Source organism: Suncus etruscus, chromosome 3, assembly GCF_024139225.1.
Source record: "Suncus etruscus isolate mSunEtr1 chromosome 3, mSunEtr1.pri.cur, whole genome shotgun sequence".
NCBI classification, from domain to species: Eukaryota; Metazoa; Chordata; class Mammalia; order Eulipotyphla; family Soricidae; genus Suncus; species Suncus etruscus.
The window spans coordinates 53,767,520-53,777,893 of record NC_064850.1 but is presented as its reverse complement, the minus strand read 5'-3'; the positions used below and the strand labels follow the sequence as shown (position 1 = coordinate 53,777,893).

At 37.0% G+C, this 10,374-nt stretch overlaps 1 pseudogene; it reads right to left on the bottom strand.

Annotated features, from left to right (window-relative positions):
* Positions 1-9,233: 9,233 nt before the first annotated feature.
* LOC126003929 (glyceraldehyde-3-phosphate dehydrogenase-like) lies at positions 9,234-9,959 on the bottom strand (annotated as a pseudogene).
* Between the last annotated feature and the right edge of the window lie 415 nt (positions 9,960-10,374).

The window sequence follows — 10,374 nt, the reverse complement described above, 5'->3', positions numbered from 1 at the left end:
CATGTGGCATTGTTCCTTGTTTGCATAGGCACATTAAAATGGGAAAAATAAGGGACCAGTGAGGTGGCACTAGAGGTAAGGTGTCTGCCTTGCAAGCGCTAGCCAAGGAAGGACCATGGTTCAATCCCCTGGCATCCCATATGGTCCACCCAAGCCAGGGGCAATTTTTGAGCACTTAACCAGGAGTAACCCCTGAACATCAAACAGGTGTGGCCCAAACAAACAAACAAACAAACAAAAACAAAACATGGGAAAAATAAAATGCATACATATAAGTTCTTATCTAATAGAGATTGGAACACACAAATCTTGTAGTGCAATGGTACCATACACCCTGAACATTGATATAATGACCTGGCACAGGCTTCAGAAGAATGGGCATTCTCCATTCATCCCTGAACCAGGGAAGCTATCTACGAAACATCCAAGGTTTTTTGATGGTATTTTTTGGTTTGTCTGGTTGATGTTAGTTTTTGTCAATTGAAGATGTTATTCTTCAACTTCTATGAACTTTAAAAGCACATGAGCTAGTGTAAGTTATTGTCAGGAAAAAATCAAAATATTAGAGATGTGGACTAGAGTGATAGTACAACTGTAGGGCATTTGCCTTGTACATGGCTGACCGGGACCTACCTGGATTAGATTCCTGGCATCCCACATGATCCTCTGACCCTGCCAGGAGCAAGTTCTGAGCACAGAGCAGGAGTAATCCCTGAGTGCCACTGGATGTGCCCCAAAAACCCAAATAAATAAACAAACAAACAAATAAAATATCAGAGTTCTAAAACTTTAAATTACTAGAAGATACAGCAGTTAAAATTATTCTGTATTCATTGTGGTTTACAGATAATTTTCATATTTATATAAGATATACAAAGAAATACAATAAGTTTTTACCTATCCATTTATAGTTGTTTTACTTCTTGGGGTATATTTCTTTGTAATTCAGTGAATTATTCTGTTTAGTAAAGAATTCCAGTGAGAAATTTAGGATAATATTTTCTTTAGCTTAAGGTCAGTAAACCATGCCACAGACACAATGCCACATGAATTAACGATGCAGAACAGAAAAGAAAAACATATTTTCTAGACTCTTTGTCTAATCTAACATTTGAATTGATTCAAACCAAATACCCACAGAAGCAAATTTATTTTCATACATATGATGTTCCATATATTTATAAGATTCAGGAGCCCCAAGGGACTTAGTTCTAAGGGTTGTGCCACATATATAAAATGCAGGCATTGTGGCTCCCATTCCTATCACCACATGATCCCCTGAGCACTGCCCAGTATGAACTCTCAGCATTTCATTGGAAGTAAGCCCTGATCAACTGCATATATGGCCAGCAAAACAAAATAAACAAAAAACATCATCACCAGCTCCTAGAAAACAAATGCAAAGAAATGAGACACCAAGGCAGTGAATTGGTTAAGCCTTAGAGACAACCACAGGCAAAAGCAAGAGAGATAGGTGGACTTGAAGGAACTTCTGAGGGGAGAAGAAACGTCCTTTGAAAGATAATAAAAGATATATATATATTTAAAAATATATATAATTTTTAAAAAGAGAGACCCCTCAGATCAGTGGAATAGACTTGAGTATTCAGAGAATGTATCTCAAATGTACAATCAATTTATCTTTGATAAAGGGGCAAGAAATGCAAAATGAAGCAAGGAAAGCCTCTTCAACAAGTGGTGTTGGAGCAACTGGTCAGCTGCTTGCAAAAAAGTGAACTCAGACCTCCATCTAACACCTTACACAAAGGTCAAATCCAAATAGATTAAAGACCTGGATATCAGACCCAAAACCTACTACATGTAGGTAAAACACTCTATGACATTGAGACTAAAGGCATCTTCAAGGCAGAAGCAGCACTCTCCATACAAGTAGAAATATAGATAAACAGATGGGACTATATTAAGCTACAAAGCTTCTGCACCTCAAAGGAAATAGTGCCTAGGATACAAAAGCCACTTACAAATTGGGAGAAACTATTCACCAAATACCTGTCAGACAAAGAGCTAATATCTAAGATATACAAGTTACTGTCAGAACTTAACAAGAAAAAAAATATCTAACCCCATCAAAAATACGTGGAAGAAATTAACAGAAAATTTCTCAAAGAAGAAATACAAACAGCCAAAAGGCACATAGAAAAATGTTCCACATCACTAATTATCAGGGAGATGCAAATCAAAACAACAATGATGTACCATCTCATTCAACAGACTGGCAAACATCACAAAGATCAAGAACAATAAGTGCTGGCAGGGACATGGGAAGAAAGGAATTCTCATTCACTGCTGGTGGAAATGCTGTCTAACCCAGTCCTTATGGAAAACAATATGCATAGTCCTCAAAAAACTGGAAATTGAGTCCATATGATCTAGCTATACTACTCTTAGGGATATGCCCTAGGGGGGAAAAAAAAACACTGAAATACAAAAATTCCTTCCTCACACCTATATTCATTGCAGCACTATTCACAATAGCCAGATTCAGGAAACAACCAAGAGGCCCTTCAGGTGCTGGAGAGATAGCACGGAGGTAAAGGCATTTGCGCTGCATGCAGAAGGTCGGTGGTTCAAATCCTGGCAACCCATGTGGTCCCCTGAGCTTGCCAGGAGCGATTTCTGAGTGTAGAGCCAGGAGTAACCCCTGAGCACTGCCAGGTGTGACTCAAAAAAAAAACCAAAAAAACAGTTGCCCTTCAACAGATGAATGGCTAAAGAAACTGTGGTACATAAACACAATGGAATAATATGCAGTCATCAGGAGAGATGAAGTCACGAAATTTTCCTACACATGAATGGACATGGAAACTCTTATGCTGAGTGAAATAAGTCAGAGGAAGAGAGACATAGAATAGTCTCACTTATTTATGGGTTTTAAAAAAAATAAAAGGCATTATTTTAATAATGCCCAGAGATGAGGGCCCGAAGGACTGGCTCAAGATACGAAGCTCACCTCAAGGAGGGGTGAGGGCAGTTAGAACACTAACAACTACCATGACAATGTTAATGAATGAGAGAAGTAGAATGACTGTCTTGAATACAGGCAGGGGGTGTGGGTGGAGGGATATGAGATGCATTGGTGGTGAGAATGTTGCACTAGTGAAGGGGGGGCTGTTCTTTTTGTGACTAAAACGCAATTACCATCATGTTTGTAATCATGGTGTTTAAATAAAGATAATAAAACATAAATAAATATTCAATGATTATAAACAAACAAAAAAAACTTTATTTTTTTGTTTGTTTATTTGATTGGGTCTTTTTGGGTCACACCCTGCAGGGCTCAGGGAATACTCCTGATCTGCACTCAGAAATCACTCCTGATAGGCTCAGGAGATTTATATGGGATGCCGTGGATCTAACTCGGGTCTGTCCCATGTTGGCCCTCTGCAAAGCAAATGCCCTACCTCTGTGCTATTGCTCCTGACCCAAGAAAAAACATTTTTGATAAAGAGTTTAGTCTTGCCATGAAGACATGTGACATGCGATATTCTGTCTAACAATAATCTCTTCCTGGTAATTTCCTTGTCTAAATTCTTTGAGGCAGTTGAAGGGGAAGCAAACATTGTTTCCTGAGTTGGCAGCAACATAATTACCTTTAGTTGAAATTATCCATATGTCCAAACAGCACATGTTGACATGGCATATTCTGTTTTCCTTCTCACAGCAGTAGGAAGTGATCATTAGTTTTAATTAAAATTAAGAAAACCATGGTCATTAAAATACAGTGTAAAATAATAGTTAAGGGTAATATTGGTATTTTCCAGAAAATGTATTTGCTCAGCAACTATTATTTGCTTTTTATCAACTTTGATACATGTGCCATAAAGATAAATCATCAATCTCATGTTTTTGCTTCCCTACTTCTAATATGGTTGGAAATCCTTCTAGTTTAGAGCAAATGTCCAATCTCGGACAACAGTCGATAAACTACCATAATAGCTGAACAATGCAAACAACACAAAGTTTTATTTATAAAGGGGGAAAAATAAGATTGTAAAATCATAGAAAGGCAATGGTAAAAGGGAAACTAAGTGCAAAAAGAGAGTGAAATGAAAAGATGAAGAATCCAATACATCATTTGAATTTCAAAGCTTAAGAAGGATATAGTAGAAGTTTGCCTTAAGTTCTTGGTAAGAAAAATATTTGGAGATGGTGCAACTTTCATTTATAAGTATTCTCTGATTCTGAAAACTTTAAATGATCCAGTGGGGAGACTACACAGTGGCGAGTGATAGTGGCAAGTGATATATTCCAACTCATTTCTTGTTTAAAGTTCTGTGTTCTTGAGTTCTTAAGTTTGTAAATAGTATATATGTATATTTTTAATCACAGAATTTATTTTTTCCAATATGACTTTAAGACCAACTATCATCATGTGTTTTATAATATTAGTTCTTTAGTTATGTAGTCAAGGATGTTCTTTCTCACTTGTAATCCTTATTTCATTCCTTACTCCTTCAGTATACTGATAAAATTATAGCATAGTTATTAAAGTATCAAAAATAAGGTACATTAATTCTGTTGTTAATGATCGTTTCATAAAAATAAATTAATAAATCTTTGGGATTGTAATTGGCCAGTTTTGTTAGCCTCAACAATAGTTGAGAAAATTACACTTTTTGAAGGGTGTAATTTGGCATGGATTGATTCCTAAAGAGAAAGAGCTAACAATAGAAAGCATCAGAAATCTAACTGTTTAAATTATTCACAAGAAAAATATAATAGAATATAAATCATAGACTATTTCTTCAATATGAAAGCATTACTTTGAAAACACCACTCTAAATCTGTTGTAATGAATTCTTTGAGTTTAGCAGATTAATCAAATTAATTGAATATTAGCATTTAATATACAAAGAAGTCCATGGATTTAGTAAATCCCATAAAATTACCCAATTCTCATAATCGCTGAATATATAGAAGCTTTGTATATCACTCTATTTACAAGCAACAACAACAACAAAGACACCTCATGGGCAGTTTCTGTAGTGTGGTTATTATATTATAGAAATACCCTCTCCTAGCCAGGTTCCATCTAGAAAGTGGATTCCACAGCAAGAGTCCAGAAATGGACTTGGATTCAACAATAAAAAGCCAAATAATAACTCTCCCTCTTATAGAGTTTTGTATTTGGGAAGGTATTAGGGTAACAAGCAAAAAAAAAAAAAGAGCAGGTGGGAGTTGGGGGGACTGTTGGTATCTAAACATCCTGCCAACATTGAAGTTTAGGAAAGCCAAAGACAATCCTTAGATAAATACATAGAAATCACTCTTAAAGATTCTATGTGAAGGTTATAATTCAAAATATGAGAGAAATAAAAGTTATTTCTTTTAAAAGATAAAGTAAGTGAAAACTATGAAAAAGCCTTACCACCCACCTAGGAAAACAAGTTTTAGCTGCAGGTGAATAAGTAAACAAGTTCTAAAAAGCTTTCAAAGGAATAAAGCAACAAGGAGTAGAAATAGGAAAAAAATGACTGAGAGGGAACAAAGAAGCTAATCATTGCGCTCACTCTGCAGGACTGGCTTCTGCCTGTGCCAGTGAATACAGTATTCAGGGCAAACTCACCCTGCTCCTCAACCTGCACTTCACAGGGGAAGGGGGTGTCCAGATAACCTCTCTTGCCAAGGTTTGGATGCTTTCAGGTTTCAGGTATCTTTCATAAAAATTGTGAGATACTTTTTATTTTTATTTAAAGGAAAAACTCTTGGTGTTACTGTCATTTTACACAGAAGTTTTTTCCTTATACCAGAGCACCAAATAAATAGGCATATACAATCTCACAATTGAGTTTCATTTTGAAAAGATTAAAATTATCTGAGTCAGAGAGAGAACTGGATTAAAAAAAAAAACAGATCTGATGGGAGAAAAGTATGAGTTCAACAAACCAGACAATTAAGGAAGTAAGAGGCCAAAGTGGAATAAATGAGCCATGGTACTATTTGATCACACAGAAAAAAATTATAGGAAGTGAAACAACATAGATCTGAGTTCAAAACTCTATTAGAAAGTCACCCCAGAATCCTGTGAATGATCCTCCAGAATAAAATGTAATAAACGAGCAGTTCCTAAAGAAAGATAGTAGTGATGAAATCAGATTTACTGATCAAAAAGATAGATTTCCATGTTATGATCAAACTGAATATGGTGTTCGATTTGATTTAAATGAGAACATAGCAGGATACATCATATCATAGGTTACAAATGAAACAGATCCGGGAATATTAGTACAGAGAATATTGGCATATAAGCTGTCTCAGGGTACAAGGGAGTGAACTTTGTGATTAATATTTTTAATTCAAAATAATTATAGCATATCAGAATATGAAAGAAGTATGACCATGAAATTGAATGTGGGGTGTGCCTGTGTCTGTGTGTGATTATACAAAGAAGTACCTTACAGAGATGTTTTTCATGAAATTAACTTTTAGGAAAGAAATGAATAGCTAAAAATGTACTAGGTTCATTGAAACATCTATCTTAGTCCTTTAGGTAAAAAATAAACTCTGAAAATTTGATTTTGCTTAATCTATAGTAACAAAATGTTGCTTGATGAAAAATCAGAATTTATTTTTTCTGAATCCTAAAGTGGACAAGCCCAAGATGAGGGATTCAGGTAAAAAATTTTCTTTGTGGATGCAAAATACCCTTTTTCTGCTACATCTGCCCAGGGAAAATTAAAACTAATTTTATGAGCTCTTTTTTTATTTTAGTATATATATTTATTATAAAATCTTTATTTAAGCACCTCAATTACAAGCATGTTTGTAGTTGGGTTGCAGTCATAAAAAGAACACCCCCCTTCACCAGTGCAACATTCCGACCTCTGATGCCACCTGAGACTATTCTGTGTCTATCTCTCTGTTATGGGCTCTTTTTAGGAGGGCCCTAACCTCCTGAGGAGGATTCTATCATTCAAAGGATCTGCCTTTAGATACCATTACACTGAACACTGGAGTTGACATGAAGGATCAGGCTACAAACTTTCAATTTGTACCATGGGTTTTCAAAGACCTGAGTATCACATTTTGTACTTCATTTCTCTCTGCATCTTTTACTATACATAATTTAAATAACTATTTTTTGTTTTTATGGCCACTATAAAATTCAGAGAAGTCATACATAGAACTTTAATTTCTGTGACCAAAAGAAATGAAGGATGGGGAATTGGGGATTTCTCAAAGGGCTAGAGAGTGGTCTTACAGAAACTAGGTTCCAGGGGCCGGCGAGGTGGTGCTAGAGGTAAGGTGTCTGCCTTGCAAGCACTAGCCAAGGAAGGACCGTGGGTTCGATCCCCTGGTGTCCCATATGGTCCCCTCAAGCCAGGGGCAATTTCTGAGCACTTAGCCAGGAGTAACCCTGAGCATCAAACGGGTGTAGCCCGAAAAAAAAAAAAAGAAAGAAAGAAACGAGGTTCCAAGTATGGTCCTGGAACAAGGTGCTGACCTAAGCATCCTCTGGGAGTGGTCCTGGTGACCCCATAATAGCTGTGCCTGAACCCTGAATCTCAAGCCTGCACAGATGCCAAAGTATCACCAGTAGGTGGTTTCCCGACCACATAAATAAAAAAAGGAAAATATGCATTTAATATATCTTCACTTATGATAGCAAAAATAAATATCATGATGGTTTTATAATTAAATATTTCATATGTAGTTCCTATTTTTAATGATTTGGCTCTTTTATAAAACATTTGTTTCAAAGATATATTTACTTAAGGAAAAGAAAAAATGTTAGAAAAGAGAACCTTGTAAAGTCAACAAAGGAACTATATACCCTAAATTGGGATGTGAGTGACCCTTTAAAATGAGTTAAATGTACTTTAAAAGAAAAGGTAGGTTTTGTATACAGAGTGGGATGGACCACTCCGAAGATGTAGGTGTTATTTCACAGATTTATTTTTAAAAACGTTGTTCCTATATTTGGTTCCTAACAGTCAATTGAATGGATATTCTCATTACCACAATGTGTTTCAGCTTCTATAACACTCATCTTGTGTTTCCTTACATGAAGATGAGCCAAAATTTACAGAAGAAAAGCAATTATTTAATTTCACGTTAACCAATGACCTTTGAGACTATTTCTGATCCATTTGGGAACTTCACCTGAAAAATAATGTTCTTAATCAGCTCTGAACTCACTCAGTTCTACCCCATTTACCCTGCCATTTCCTCTGATACTTCCTTTTCCTCTGTTTACCATCAGAAGGATGATGGAATACTGACAAAACACAAATCCTGGAAAATCTTTCTATTTTCTCTTCTGTAAGATCTTAATCCAGTTAATGCCTTTAAAGGACCTTTGTTTGCTGTGGACTTTTATCTGACCTTTAAAGTTACATATCCAGCTGCCTGTTTTGAAATCTTCCTTTGAACCCCTAAAAAAATAAAAGATATATTCTGAGAGCAGAGGGGCCAATTAGAATTATTGAGTCTAACCTATCAACAGGATAATTATTCTCTAGATTCACATTTCAGGGAAGGGGTCCCCCGAGTAGGCTCAGGTTGATATTCAGATTTATACTCAGTTGAGTATCAAAGGGGCTGCTACTTGTGATACTCAACTTGCTGAAAGGGAATCATGGCTCAGTAGTTGGTCCTGCTGAACTTTGCTAAGCTTTTAAAAGAAGTCAGTTTTCATCATCTCTAGGACAAATAACTCCCACTATTATCAATTATTTCTTGAAACTAGAAGTTAGGTTTTTTTTTAATTCTCTGATTCTCCGCATGTCTGTCTCTGTACCTATTAAACCCCTACCTCTTAATTACACATTTTAGCCTATAAATATGTATTTATATATGTATGTATCTTTATATCTACTTCCACATAATTCACAAGTTCTATATATGAAGTTCAAAGACAGCCAAAAATGCATATAATCTTAGTTAAATATAATCAAACCTCTTTAAAATCTTAAGTATTTGTTTTTGTATTTAAAACATTTTAGTTCAAAAGTAGTTCAATGATTGAGTAAACTATGACATGAGCCTTAACACATACTAAAAGTTTCTGTTATTTTGTCTATAATTTATTCTAAAAGATATTTTCCATAAAATATCTGTGAATGATTTTTAAATTATCATTCAAGTCTTTGCTGCAGCTTTTAACAATTTATTCATGCTTACCATTTTAATGCTTTTTAACATGGTAGTGATATACTAAATACAATGATGCTTATTAAAGTAATGTTTTTATTTTATTTTATTTTATTTTATTTTATTTTATTTTGGGGGGTCAGTGAACTTTATTGATGGTGCAGGACAAATTGGGGCTACCCTCGGCCCCTCCCCCTTCAGGGGATCTGGATGGAAGCCAGAGGTCAGGAGATTCTCAGTGTGTTGGATAAGTGGGGGAAGGACTCCCCAGCAGCTGAGGCCTTTCTCTTCCTCTTAGTGTGCTCACTGTGGGTGCTGGTCTTGGAGGGTGGTGCTTACTCCTTGGAGGCCATGTGGACCATGAGGTCCACCACCCTGTTGCTCTAGCCAAACTCGTTGTCGTACCAGGAGATCAGCTTGACAAAGTGGTCATTGAGGGCAATGCCTGCCCCAGCGTCGAAGGTGGAAGGAGTGGGTGTCGCTGTTGAAGTCGCTACACTGGTCCTCAGTGTAGCCCAGGATGCCCTTGAGAGGCCCCTCTGAGGCCTGTTTCACCACATTCTTGATGTCGTCGTATTTAGCAGGCTTCTCCATTCGGCAGGTCAGTTCCATGACCGATGCGTTCGGTGTGGGGGTGTGGAAAGACATGCAGGTCAGTTTTCCATTCAGCTCTGGGATGGCCTTGCCCACAGCTTTGGCAGCACCGGTTGCAGCAGTGATGATGTTCTGGGCTGCCCCTCGGCCATCACGCCACAACTTCCCTAAAGGGCCATCCACTGTCTTCTGGGTGGCAGTGATGGCATAGATGGTGGTCATGAGACCCCCCCGCCCCCCCACGAATCCAAAGTTGTCATTGATGACCTTGGCCAGGAGCGTCAAGCAGTTGGTGGTGGCCAGGAGCGCCAAGCAGTTGGTGGTGCAGGAGGCATTGCTGACGATCTGCGCCACCAACTGTTTTTATATTAAATTATAGGAATTTGTTTATAGAAAAGTTAAACAAAATGGGAGGAAAAGAACTTAGAGGGGCCAGAGAGATAGCTTGGAGGTAAAGCGTTTGCCTTGCATGCAGAAGGACAGTGGTTCAAATCCTGACATCCTATATGGTCTCCTGAGCCTACCAGGAGCGATTTCTGAGCATAGATCCAGGAGTAACCCCTGAGCACTGCCGGGTGTGACCCAAAAGCCAAAAAAAAGAAAAAAAAGGAAAAAAAAAGAAAAAAAAAGAAAAGAAAAGAAAAGAAAAAAGAACTTAGAGTAGCA